Source organism: Medicago truncatula, chromosome 4, assembly GCF_003473485.1.
Source record: "Medicago truncatula cultivar Jemalong A17 chromosome 4, MtrunA17r5.0-ANR, whole genome shotgun sequence".
Taxonomy (NCBI): domain Eukaryota; kingdom Viridiplantae; phylum Streptophyta; class Magnoliopsida; order Fabales; family Fabaceae; genus Medicago; species Medicago truncatula.
In genome coordinates this window covers 42,440,840-42,454,305 of record NC_053045.1, presented here as the reverse complement: position 1 = coordinate 42,454,305, position 13,466 = coordinate 42,440,840, and the positions used below count along the sequence as shown (strand labels likewise).

The 13,466-nt window shown below is 32.2% G+C and overlaps 1 pseudogene; it reads left to right on the top strand.

The window, feature by feature from the left end:
* The first annotated feature begins 13,178 nt into the window (after positions 1–13,178).
* On the top strand, positions 13,179–13,361 carry LOC112421440 (uncharacterized; annotated as a pseudogene).
* The last annotated feature ends 105 nt before the right edge of the window (positions 13,362–13,466 follow it).

Here is a 13,466-nt window from a genome sequence, read left to right as displayed (position 1 = left end):
CTAAGAATCTTCCACCACAAACCTCTTCAAGAAAAACAGAACATCTTTAATTTCTCCCTCTTCAAGGATAATAGTTTGACCAATAAGGTTTTTTTCTTAAAAACGGAACATCTTAAATTTCTCTCTCTTCAAATATAATAGTTTGACCAATTTGATTCTAAAATTGTGGAATTTGACATTATGACATAGACCTATGTTCATAACGAATAAACTATCTATCTTAGATATCCATTTAGGTCTATAAAACATGTTGGGGTTGGTTGATTTACGGTAGAAACGCGATGAGCTTTACTAGTGGTTATGGGGTTGGTTGGTTTACGGTAGAAACGCGATGAGCTTTACTAGTGGTTACCAAGATTGATAATTTTAAGAATTAGGATGTTGATAATTTTACATAAAATGCAACAAAGACCATTAAAAATTATGTTGACGGAGTTTTCTTTTGGTTGAGAAGATGTGACATTTCCAGCTTCTACTCTCTTCTCATTGACAGATTTAGGGGTTAAATCCGACGATTTTGGGGTTGAACCAGATGGTTTAAGGATTGAAGACATGAGTTTTTTGGTTGAAGCCATTGAAGAAGTGTAAAGAGGAGGGGAAGATGAGAGAAGAATGGTTGTAGTTTCTTCTATGGTGTTTGAAATGATCAGAAGAAAGAAGAGTTGAAGTGACATTCAGGGATGTGTCTTGAAGAATTTCCATTTTAATTCTAAGTAACAAGCTTGACTCAAGCAGCAGGATCGACATTATTCCAGATAAAGTAGAAGAAAAAATTGATTGACAAAATGGAAAAGAAAATTATAATATATGGACATTAATTAATAACATACAAGAGATCATATTCATGGGAAGATTTTGATGTGTTTGAAATCAGTTGCTCACCTGCTTGTCTCAGTTCCACCAAACAAATTTAGACTTTGGTTTCAAACTGAGTATTGTTTTTGCAGCACAGGGAAGTCCCACATCGTTCAAAAGTAAGGGAAGCACGCAAAGCCTTCTTATAAATATGGAATTCGTTGCTTGAATTACCATGTGCTTAATGTTTGAAATGAATGTGCTCAACATACCATTCTTTCCAATTCCTCTAGCTCCATCTTTTATTTAATGAAATTCTCTTGTTAATATGAATTTTTCTAATTTAAGAGAGTTTGGAGAATGGGAAGAATAGTGTTTAGTTGGCATAAATGTTAGTTTAATGTTTTAATGCGTCTCCTATTATGTTACGTGATTAGTAAATGAAAGAAGGACATGCTATTTAGGTCCCACAAGACTTATATTGAAGTGCAATGGTGTACAAAGAGATGCATATATAAGGCAAAATGAACAAAAAGCATATGAAATTGGAACCAAAAAAATGAACAAAAAACAAACTCAGTTTTGTACCAAAATACACTCTCTATTTCTTTGCTCTTGGTTTTGCATTCATAACTTTTACCTCACAATCTCACAATGCATTTCACTCAATTTTATGGCATTAATCTCTCAATCAATATCTTCTCAACTAAAAGAAAACTCCGTCAACATAATTTTTAATAATCTTTGTTGCATTTTATGTAAAATTATCAATATGTAAATTCTTAAAATTTCCAATTTTTATAACCACCAGTAGAGCTCATCGCATTTCTACCGTAAACCAACCAACCCCAACATGTTTTATAGACCTAAATTGATATCTAAGGTGGATAGTTTATTCGTTATGAACATGAAACACATCTTTATAATAGAATCATTGGCTTCTCCTCCTTATCAATAAACTGCTACCTTGCACTAATTCAAGATGTTCAAGCTTCAACTGCTACCTTGTTTATTTTTCACTCCGTTTCCATATTAGTTCGTGGTATAAGCAACAAGCTTGATTCAAGCAGCAGGATCGACATTATTCCAGAATAATTGATTCACAAAATGGACATTAATTAATAGCATACAAGAGATCATGTTTGATGAAATCAGTTGCTTGTGTCTCAGTTCCAACAAATTTGGACTTCAGTTGCAAACTGAGGGTTGTTTTAGCAGGACAGGGAAGTCCCACATCGTTCAAAGGTATGGGAAGCATACAAAGCCTTCTTATAAATATGGAATTCGTTCGTTGCTGAAATCATTACCCTTTTATATTTGGCCTAAATCCAACGTCTTATTTGTTTAAGCAGGATAGCAACATACTTTTTTTGGTAGCAGTTTTAGGATGATACTTTTTTTGATTAATGAGAGTATCCTAAAATGTGTTTCCAAAGTAAGAATTTTGTTAGCAATTTTAATATATTAAATTATTTTTTCGAGGTAACAATTTGTCAAAAAAATAAGTTTAATATATTAAATTATTTTTTAAAGATAGTCCACTTAGAGTAGTTCAAATGTTTTCGCTCTTGTGCTAATTTATTCATTGAAATCATGGGTCTTTAATTTTTTTTCCTTACTTCCTCCGTCCCAAATTGTATGTCACTTTAGAAAAAATATTTGTTCCAAATTGTATGTCACTTTAGAATATCAATGAAACATTAATGTTACTTTTCCTATTATATTCTTAACTATTTATTACTCTTTCGTTTTTCAATTCTTTCATTTATTTTTCTCATATCATTTATTAAGGATAATTTTGTAAAACAACTCATAATATCTCTTTCCCCCACAATATTAATTACATTTCTTAATATGTGTGAAATGCTCAAAACGTCATATAATTTGAGACGAAGGGAGTATTATGTCCTAGCCCCCTTTAGCAAACGTTAAAGCATACTTTGATCAAAATTTGATTTCCAAGTTTTTGAATAATTTGATAATTTTCTATACATATTTTGACACATGTTGGACCTCATGGGATTTTTAAATTATAATTTATAAGAACAAACTCAATTTCTTTGCTCTTAGTTTTGCATTCATAATTTTAACCTCACAATCTCCTTTCTTTGGTTTTCATTGGACAATATATTCACTCAATTTTATGGCATTAATCTCAATCAACATACTTCCTCTGGTCATACTAGATACATCATTTATTCAATAAACTTAAAAAGTATTTTTTTTTTATCATAATAGTGACTAGAAGGTGTAATTTTTAATAGTCTGTTGAATTTCATGCAAAATTATCAACATCTTAACTTTTAAAATTCTCAATTTTTGTAACCACAAATAAAGCTCATCATGCTGGACCAAAAAAAAAAGGTCATCATGTTTCTACCTCCGTCAACCAATCCCAACATGTTTTATAGACCTCAAATGGATATCTAAGGTGGAGAGTTTACTGGTTATGAACTTGAAACACTGATTGAGTCTACGTCGAAAGATGGAGAGTTTACTGGTTATTCACAAGAAATGATTACACACTTCTTAATCAACTGTGGCTCGGCGTTTCAAAGGAACCAGTTGTGGAAGTTCGGCAAAAACCATAAATTTTTTGGTTCATGGCTCGACGATTGGGTCTATGTCGATTATGGGAGTTATTCAAGGAATCATGATACACTTATTAGTCAAACATAACTCGACATTTCATTTCATTTTATCATGAGACAAATTCAACGAGTTAACTGTCGAATCGAGTTCTAAACTATATTTTAGTTGATTGATCATTGAAGGTCATATTCAAACTAGACGTTAGTCGGATATATATATATATATTCTCATTCTATTCAAGTCTAGCAATCTGCTCTCACGTTTCTCTACTCCAATTAATTTAGACGACCTTAGTAGTCTCTTTTGGCTTTTCGGAGTTGATAGAGGTTGGATTCATGAACAACGATGATGAGAAATTATTGATACAATGCTAGAGAGAAAACAACAATCTAAAAGTTCTACTAGGACCATAAAAAAAACAATGATAGATTGAAGTCGTGAAGGGCATATTCGATTGATCAATAACAATTTCTCTGAAAATTTGGTATACACAAGATGCTAAATGTTGACTAAGGTTTCAAATGCATAAGCACATATTTCTTTCAAATTGTAACCATGCTTAAAAGTTATGATGAGTATTTTCAAATGAGAGTTGAGGATGGGTCTTTCACCGTTGTAGAAAGGCATCGACGGTATTATTTGTATATTGTTTTTTTAAAGATGGTGTTTATCTAAATTAAATTAAGACCTTAACGTAAATACTCTTACTTATAATTAGTTTAAATGTATATTGATAAATAATTAATTTGTTTTCCTGGTATTTTTCATTATTTTGAGTAGATTGAGGATGGTTATAGTATAGAATTATTGAGCAATGGAATTAGAAAAGGATGATTATACTTGGATCATTGTAGCTGGTATGAGTTGAGACGTTTAACAAGAATTAATATAGGAGGTGAATTATTTGATATCAGTTGTTAACAACATACATCTCTCTTAACAATTAATTACGGACATTTTCCCTAAAAAAAAAAAAAATTAATTACGGACATTTGTATATTAAAAAAAAAAAAAAAAAGTCTAACCAGTTTTGACTACGAGATTTTTTTAGGAGAATATGAGATTCTTAAATTTTAAATGCAAATATTCCTTGTCCCACATCAACAGTAGGTGCAAGTACACACGGCTGTGTAATGCATGTCCACAACAAAACTTTAAAGCAATATATCTTAATCAATCTGATTGCAATGAAAACTTTTCTTCTTTATATTTTTCTCTTTTGATTAAGATCATCAAATTAAAATACCTTGTAAAAAGAAGGGTGCAGACACATTTGATCAGTTAGAGATGATCAAGGAAATGTGTGATTTATTTCTCGAAGGTGTTTTCACATTCCATCCTATTCTATATTGGATGCCACAAAAAATAGCAGAAATTAAGAAAAAAAGAAAATCTTAGTAAGATAAAATCTTTGAACTTGTAAACGAAGACTTCAACTTAGAAGATGACTTACAGAGATTACTTTGACGGTTGCCTCGATATTTTTGGAATAAGAAGTGACATTTCAAGCTTCTCCTCTATTCTCATTGACAGATTTAGGGGTTAAATCCGACGATTTTGGGGTTGAAGTAGATGGTTTAAGGATTGAAGACATGAGTTTTTTGGTTGAAGCCATTGAAAAGGTGTAAAGAGGAGGGGAAGATGAGAGAAGAATGGTTGTAGTTTCTTCTATGGTGTTTGAAATGATCAGAAGAAAGAAGAGTTGAGGTAACATTGAGGGATGATGTTTCTTGAAGAATTTCCATTTTAATTCTAAGTATCAAGCTTGATTCAAGTAGTAGATTCGGCATTATTCCAGAATAAGTAGAAGAAAAAAATTGATTGACAAAATGAAAAATAAATTTATAATATATGGACATTAATTAATAGCATTCAAAGATTTTATCTTACTAAGATTTTCTTTTTTTCTTAATTTCTGCTATTTTTTGTGGCATCCAATATAGAATAGGATGGAATGTGAAAACACCTTCGAGAAATAAATCACACATTTCCTTGATCATCTCTAACTGATTTTGATTTTGATGTGTTCCAACAGATTTAGACTTTGGTTTCAAACTGGGTGTTGTTTTTGGAACACAGGGAAGTCCCACATCGTTCAAAAGTATGGAAAGCGTACAAAGCCTTTTTATAAATATCTAATTCGTTGCTTGAACGCAGCACGTCCTCACCGTTTGAAAAGAATGTGCTCAACTACTTTTTTGCCCTATTCTATTGGCTTTCTCTCTTTTTGTTTAACAAAATTCACTTGTAAATTTGAAAAGAATTTGCAATTCACTTGAAAATATGAGTTTTGTCTAATTGAAGAGAGCTAGAAGAAGGGATAGAGTAGCGTTGCTGACATAAATAGTTTAACGTGTTAATGTGTTTAAATTAAACTTAAATGCACTTTTGACCTTCTATGTTTGTCATGTAGCAATTTTGGTCCTAACTTCACTCCTTTTTGTAACTTTGGTCCTAACTTCACTCCTTTTTGTAACTTATAGGCTCAGGCTCCCTCTGGTTTTGATCCGGTCCAAGACTATTCTTAAATTAAATTTAAATTGAAAAGAATGATAGGAATAATTAATAGCCTTAGGATTAAATCAATGGTCGAGATTAAAAGACTCAATATAAGTGTTATTGTGTCTCTTCTATCTAATAAACCTCATTTCTTCTTCTATTCTCTTGTTCTCACATCATCTTCACATGGAAATTTTACCATGTACAAATCAAATAAAATTCCAATTTTATCATTGTATCATTTCACTTCACCCCACAAAACAATTTAGACACATAATTGGTGGACTTTTCTTCTTTAATTCTTCAACCACGAACTCCAGCACATGCCAAATGAAAACTCCGTTCGCATCCATCACACACCAAACCACCGGCGCCGGACTTAGTACAAACATCACGAGGTATCACCGCCGGGAAGAGGCGCCGGACCTAGAGGTGTCAAATGGGCCGGCCCGGCCCGACTCGGGCCCGAGAGGCACGACTATAGAAATGGGCCAGCCCGGCCCGTTTATGATTGGGCCGTGAATTCTAGGGCCCGGCCTGGCTCGGTTGGGCCATGGGCCAGCCCGGCCTGGCCCGTTTATGTTTTATTTTTAAAATTTATTCACTTTTTTTTATGTATTAGTTATTCACCATTATTTTTTTGCTAAAATATGAATGAATGGACACAAAAATATAAATAATTTTTACATTAACATTGAATAATAATTAAACTCTAGATTATTCTTTCAATTAAATCAAATTAATAATTTATAAACTTTAAAATTTTAAAACTGTAATCTAAATTCATCCATATTTATTAAGTTTATTTATTTAAATGTTTTTTTGTTAATAAATTTTAAATTAGTTGATAATTATTAAAAAAAAATATGTTGTTTTTTAACAAAAATAAAATGAAATATGGGCCAATGGGCCGGCCCAAAGTCCGGTGGGCCCGCCCAACTTTTGTATGGCCCAAATGGGCTTGGGCCAAAAAAGCCCGAGTGCATTTTTTCGTTAGTTTTTTAGGCCCGGCCCGGTCCAAAAATATGGGCCAATGGGCCGGCCCATGAGCCCGACCCATTTTTGACAGCTCTAGCCGGACCACCTAGAGGAGGAGCAGGATTCTCGTGATAAGTACGAACGATGTCGACACTGAAGTCATGTAGGGTTTCGACGAAAACAATCAAATAAAATTCAAATTTTATCCTTGTATCATTTGACTTAATTCTCCTTTAATTGCAGACTTGAATGTGGAGTTTTTTAGTTTCTGGGTCTGTGGTAATGATATGAAGGTGATACTGATGGAAATTGACCTTTCTAGGTTTGTTGTTGTCTGGGCGTGTGTTGTTAAGGATGAGAAAATGAAGTAGTAATGAGTGGAGGAGGAAAAATTAGCTAGGACAGGGAGCATGTGAGTTCTTTTAATCTTGACCATTGATTTTTAATCATAAGGCTATTAATTATTTCTAATTTCTTTTTTTTGTTGTTTTTTATTTTAAATTACAATGTGGCCTTTGACCAGATCTAAATCAGAGAGGGCATATGAGTTGCAAAAGGGGGTGAAGTTAGGGGGCTGAAAAGGGGTTTTATTTTAATATGGGGCCAAAATTGCTGCCATGGTAAACATAGGGGGCCAAAAGTGCATTTAAACCTTTAAATTAATATTAATTTTTGTACTGTCTAAAAAAATTAATTTTTGTATTGAGTCGAGTAGTTCAAAAAATAGCTTATAAAGAAGTGGTTGGTAAATTTAGTTGTTGAGTTGAACTAACTTAGTGTGATATGTTATAAGCTACTTAAATTTATAAGCTATCATATCACAAGCTACGAGAAAGTGACGGTTATTAAAGGAGTCTATTTTAATTAAATAAATTTATAAGACAAACTATAAAAGTATAAGCTCAAAAAAATATCTTGCCAAATACACCCCAAATAGTTTAAATGTTTTCGCACTTTTGCCAATTTTTTCATTGAATCGTGGCTTCGTACACAATAAACCTTAATTTGACCGGCACGGGTCTCTTTTGACTAAATCAAGGTTCTGGGTTCGAATCGAACCTTGGGTATGCATCAACATTAAAATTATTAGGGAGGATTTGCCGCCATTTAGATCACACAAGGTTCGAGGAATTAGTCTCCACAAGTTACGTGCAGAGGATACCCAATTTACAACAAAATAAATATTCTCTTGGCCATAGAGAATAATATTTTCTTGAAAACGCTTCAAAAAAAATTTCCTGTGAACCCTTCAACTTTTTTTTGGGTAACAAGTTTAATATTTGATGCGTGGTTATAATATTAAATTATTTTTTAAAGATAGTCCATCAGTGTAGTTCAAATGTTTTCATTCTTGTGTCTCGTGGGTTTAACTCAGTTGTGCATAATATTTGCATGGTGAACTCAACCAACCAAAAAAAAATGTTTTCACTCTTGTGCCGATTTTTTCATTGAAATCACGGCTCTTCAATTTTTTTTCGTTATTATGTCCTATCCCCCTTAGCAAACGTTAAAGCATACTTTGATCAAATTTTGATTTCCAAGTTTTTGAATAATTGAAATTTTTTATACATATTTTGGCACATGTTGGACCTCATGGGATTTTTCAAATTATAATTTATAAAAACAAACTCAATTTTGTATAACAGATAAAACTCAATTTATGTGCTCCTAGTTTTGCATTCACAATTTTAACCACGCAATCTCATTACTTTGGTTTTCATTGGATATTATATTCACTCAATTTCATGGCATTAATCTCAATCGACATACTCCCTCTAGTCACACTAGATACATCAATTACTTAATGAACTTAAAAAGTTTTTATTTTATTTTATTATAATAGTGATTGGAATGTGTAATTTTTAATAATCTTTGTTGAATTTCATGCAAAATTATCAACATCTTAATTTTTAATATTCTAAATTTTTGTAACCACGAATAAAGCTCATCACGTTGGACCAAAAACAAAGTCATCAGGTTTCTATCTCCGCCAACCAATCCCAACATGTTTTATAGACCTCAAATGAATATCTAAGGTGAAGAGTTTACTCGTTATGCACATGAAACACTGATCGAGTCTATGTTGGAAGATGGAGAAAAAACTCAAGAGTTATTCACAAAAAACGATTATACACTTCTTGCCAAGTCTATCAAAGGAGTCTATTCTAGTTAAATAAATTTACAAGACATAAACTATAATTATAAGCTCAAAAAATGTCTTGCCAAGTCTATTTTACTTAAATGAACTTGTAAGACATAGCTTATATATTATAAGCTCAAAAAAATGTCTTACCAAATAGACCCCAAATAGTTTAAATGTTTTTGCTTTTGTGCATATTTTTTCATTGAAATCGTGGCTTTTAGTAAACAATAAACCTTACTTCGATAAATTTGAATAATTCATAATGTTCTAATGCTTGATGAACCATATTTCACATTTGCAATACTTTGACATGCCTCAGCATTATCCCTTTAATTTGCAACATGTAAAGACAAACACATTCTTCATCCTGCTATCCAATGTTGACATTTCCACTTTCAATAGTTGAAGTTGAGGTGTAATAACCATTGACCTTCAAAATCAAATTTGGCGCACTTGATAGTTTTTAATTGCTTAAATAGTAATTCTTTATTCATTTTTTTTTTGGAAAAATAATACTTTTATTGTTAACCGAGTTTATTTATGTTAGGTAGATGAAGGATGATTATACTATTGAATTATGGAGCAAAGCATTTTAGCCTGTTCAAAAAAAAAAATTATTGAGCAAAGGATCAATGGAATGAGTTGAGAAGTTGAACAAGAATTAATATAGGAGGTGAATTATTTGATATCAGTTGTTAACAAATACCTCTCTCTTAACTATTATTCACTGACATTTGTGAATTAAAAATGGAATAAAAGTCTAACCAGTTTTGACTATGAGATTCTTTTTTTAGGAGAATATGAGATTCTTAAATTTTAAATGCAATATTCTTTGTCCCACATCACCAGTAGGGGTAAGGCAACAAATTAAGATAAGATGGTGGTGTGCAAGTAAACAAGGCTGTGTAATGCATGTCCACAATAAAACTTTAAAGCAATATATCTTAATAATTTGATTACTAGTGAAGAATTAAATGACTCAAATTTAAATTAAAGTCACAGTTAAGTTTATATTGAAGTGCAATGCAGACTGCAGTACAAAGAGATCAAAACTCTTAAGGAGAGTTTACCGTCCATTTGGCTCACACAAACTCGAGAGACTAGTCTCCATAAATTGGGCGCGGAGGATATCCAATTTAAAAAAAAAAAAAAAAAAAAAAAAAACTTGATTTGATCAAATCTGAATAATTGGTAATGTTATATACATAATTTGACAAATGTTGGACTTCATGGGATTTTTCAAAGAACAATAATTTATAAAAACAAACCCAGTTTTGTACCAAAAAACCACTCTCAATTTCTTTGCTCTTGATTTTGCATTCATAATTTTAACCTCACAATCTCATATTTTAGTCTTCATTGGACAATGTATTTCACTCAATTTTATGGCATTAATCTCAATTAACATCTTCTCAACCAAAAGAAAACTCCGTCAACATAATTTTTAATAGTCTTTGTTGCATTTTATGTAAAATTATCAACATGATAATTCTTAAAATTTCCAATTTTTGTAACCATCAGTGAAGCTCATCGCGTTTCTACCGTAAACTAACCAACCCCAACATATTTTATTGGACCTTAATTGATATATAAGAGCATCCACATTGATAGAGTCTTTACCATTTAAGATCCAGTACCTAATAGGTATCCCAATGTGGGGAAAAAAATTGGGGTCTCTTAAGACCCTCAATCTTAAGTGGACCCCACACCACTTTTCAATAAAATAATCATTATTTGAGTTGTTTTTCATTAATAAATAGTTATTGGTGGGACCCATTTAGACATTTTGATAGATGATCACCATTGGAGTGGTTGAGTACCTATTAGATATTTTATTAAAAAATAATAAAAAGTGATGTGTCCATGTGAAACCCATTTAAGACCTCAAATGTGAGGGTCTCCACTTTGAACATGAAACATGTTTTATAGGCTTAAATGGATATATCTAAGGTAGAGAGTTTACTCGTTATGAACATGAAACACCGATTGGATCTATGTCAGAATGTCAAGTTCCACAATTTTAGACTTAAATTGGTCAAACTATTTGAAGAGGGAGAAATTAACGATGTTTCGTTTTAAAAAAAAAACTCGATAGTTATTCACAAGAAGTGATGATACGTTTCTTACTCAATCATGACCCGGTGTTTCAAATGAACAAGTTATGGCTGCTGGACAAAAAGCATAGTTTTTGGTTCACGCCTTGACGATTACACGTCATATTCAAACAGTGTGCTTTCGACAACCGTGAATTTGAATCCCATCCAAGGCTTATTATGTATTACTTTGTTTTAATTTCATTACACTGCAAATAAAAAAAAATCTCAAACTTTTGCACACATTCATACATTCATGACAGCTTCAATATAAGATATATCGTAGTTCTTAACAATACAATTGACCTGATTAAAATCTAGATAGGCAAAATATATAACATAATACAACTCACCAAATGGTCACCCTTAGCATGAACAAGATCCATGGTTGCATGAGGAAGTAGATGTTTCAACAAAACTGACAGAGATTGCCTTGAAGGTTGCCTCGATAGTGTTGGAATAAGAAGTGACATTTCCAGACAAATTTAGGGGTTAAATCCGACGATTTTGGGGTTGAAGACATGAGTTTTTTGGTTGGAGCCATTGAAGAAGTGTAAAGAGGAGGGGAAGATGAGAGAAGAATGGTTGTAGTTTCTTCTATGGCAGTTCGCAAATGGAAAAGGTCACCAAATCAGAAAAAGTTGTCACACTGACTAGAGGATGATCTATTTGTATTATAGGTTGTGAATTCTGAGATCCAAAAAGAGTTAAGCTAAAGAGAGAATTAGAATAGAGAACCCTATATTTGTGCTGTGCATATGAAACAAACAGGGAAGCATAGAACATGGAGAAGAATTTCCATTTAAATCTTATGGTAAATATTTATTTGAGCTGTGTATCTAAAATTGTGAGTTCTTTCAGCTAAGCAAATTGTTTATTTTTCACTCTGTGAGATCCATATTAGTTAGTGTGTATACTAGTACTAAGTAACAAGCTTGATTCAAGCAGCAGGATCGGCATTATTCCAGAATAATTAGAAGAAAAAAATTGATTCACAAAATGGAAAAGAAATTAATAATATATGGAAATTAATTAATTAATAGCATACAAGAGATAATATTCAGGGGAAGATTTTGATGTGTTTGAAATCAGCTGCTTGTCTCAGTTCCAGCAAACTGAGTGTTGTTTTTGCAATACAGGGAAGTCCCACATCGTTCAAAAGTATGGGAAGCACTCAAAGCCTTTTTATAAATATCGAATTCGTTGCATGTATTAAGCATGTCCTCAACCTTTGAAATTGATGTGCTCAACATACTGTTCTCCCTATTTCCCTGGCTTGCTCTTTTGTGACATGCCTCAGCATTATCCCCTTAATTTGCAACATGTAAAGACTAACACATTCTTCATACTAGTTGAAGTGCTTTTTTGAGGTCAGATAGTTGCTATATATGCAAGACATGCATCCTCTTTCTCTTCCCAGCTCCCAAAGTAAAGCTTCTCCTCCATATCAGTAATCTGCTCCTCCATTACCTTGCACTAATTAAAGATACTCAACGTTTTAGGTTTGATGTATCAAATTGATTGCTTCTTTTTGTATTTTAGGTTGTGAATTCTGAGGAGGCCCAAACAGAGTTAAGCTAATGAGAGAATAGAAGAGAAGAACCCTATATATGTGCATATCAAACAAACAAGGAAGCATAAAACATGCATATTAAATTTCCATTTTAATACTTAAGCTGTAAATCTAAAATTGTATGTTTTTTTCAGCTAAGCAAATTGTTTATTTTTCACTCTGTGAGTCCATAAGCAACAAGCTTGATACAAGTAGCAGGATCGGCATTCTTCCAAAATAAGTAGAAGAGAAAAGTGGATTCAATAAATGGTAAAGAAATTCATAATATATATATGGACATTGATAAACATACAAGAGATCATATAATATACTCTTGCGAAGATTTTGATAAATTAGCTGTTTTATTGGTCTCAGGTTCCAACAAATAGTACATATTTAGAGTTGACTTGGTTGCAAAGTGAGTGTTTGTTCATTGTTTATGCACGGGAAAGTCCCACATCATTGAGAAGTATGGCAAACACGCTAAGCCTTGTTATAAATTTGGATTTTCTCCACTAATAGAAGCATGCCTTTCTCAGCCTTTTGGCTAAGATCGAGTGTAGTATAATATCTGATATGTGAATCAATGATCCACAAGATATTAAATTACTTTTTTTAAGGAGAGTTTGCATAAGTAGCTTGCTACTTGGGCTCTTAAGTGTTGTTGCATGGGCTGACACATTCCACCGATTCATTCAACATAAAATATAATTTTAGACTGTGTGCTTACACCTTTCAAATTTTCCTATGTATTATGGTTTTTATGTTCGATGTTCAATGACAACTTCCCTGAAAATTCAATATACACAAATGC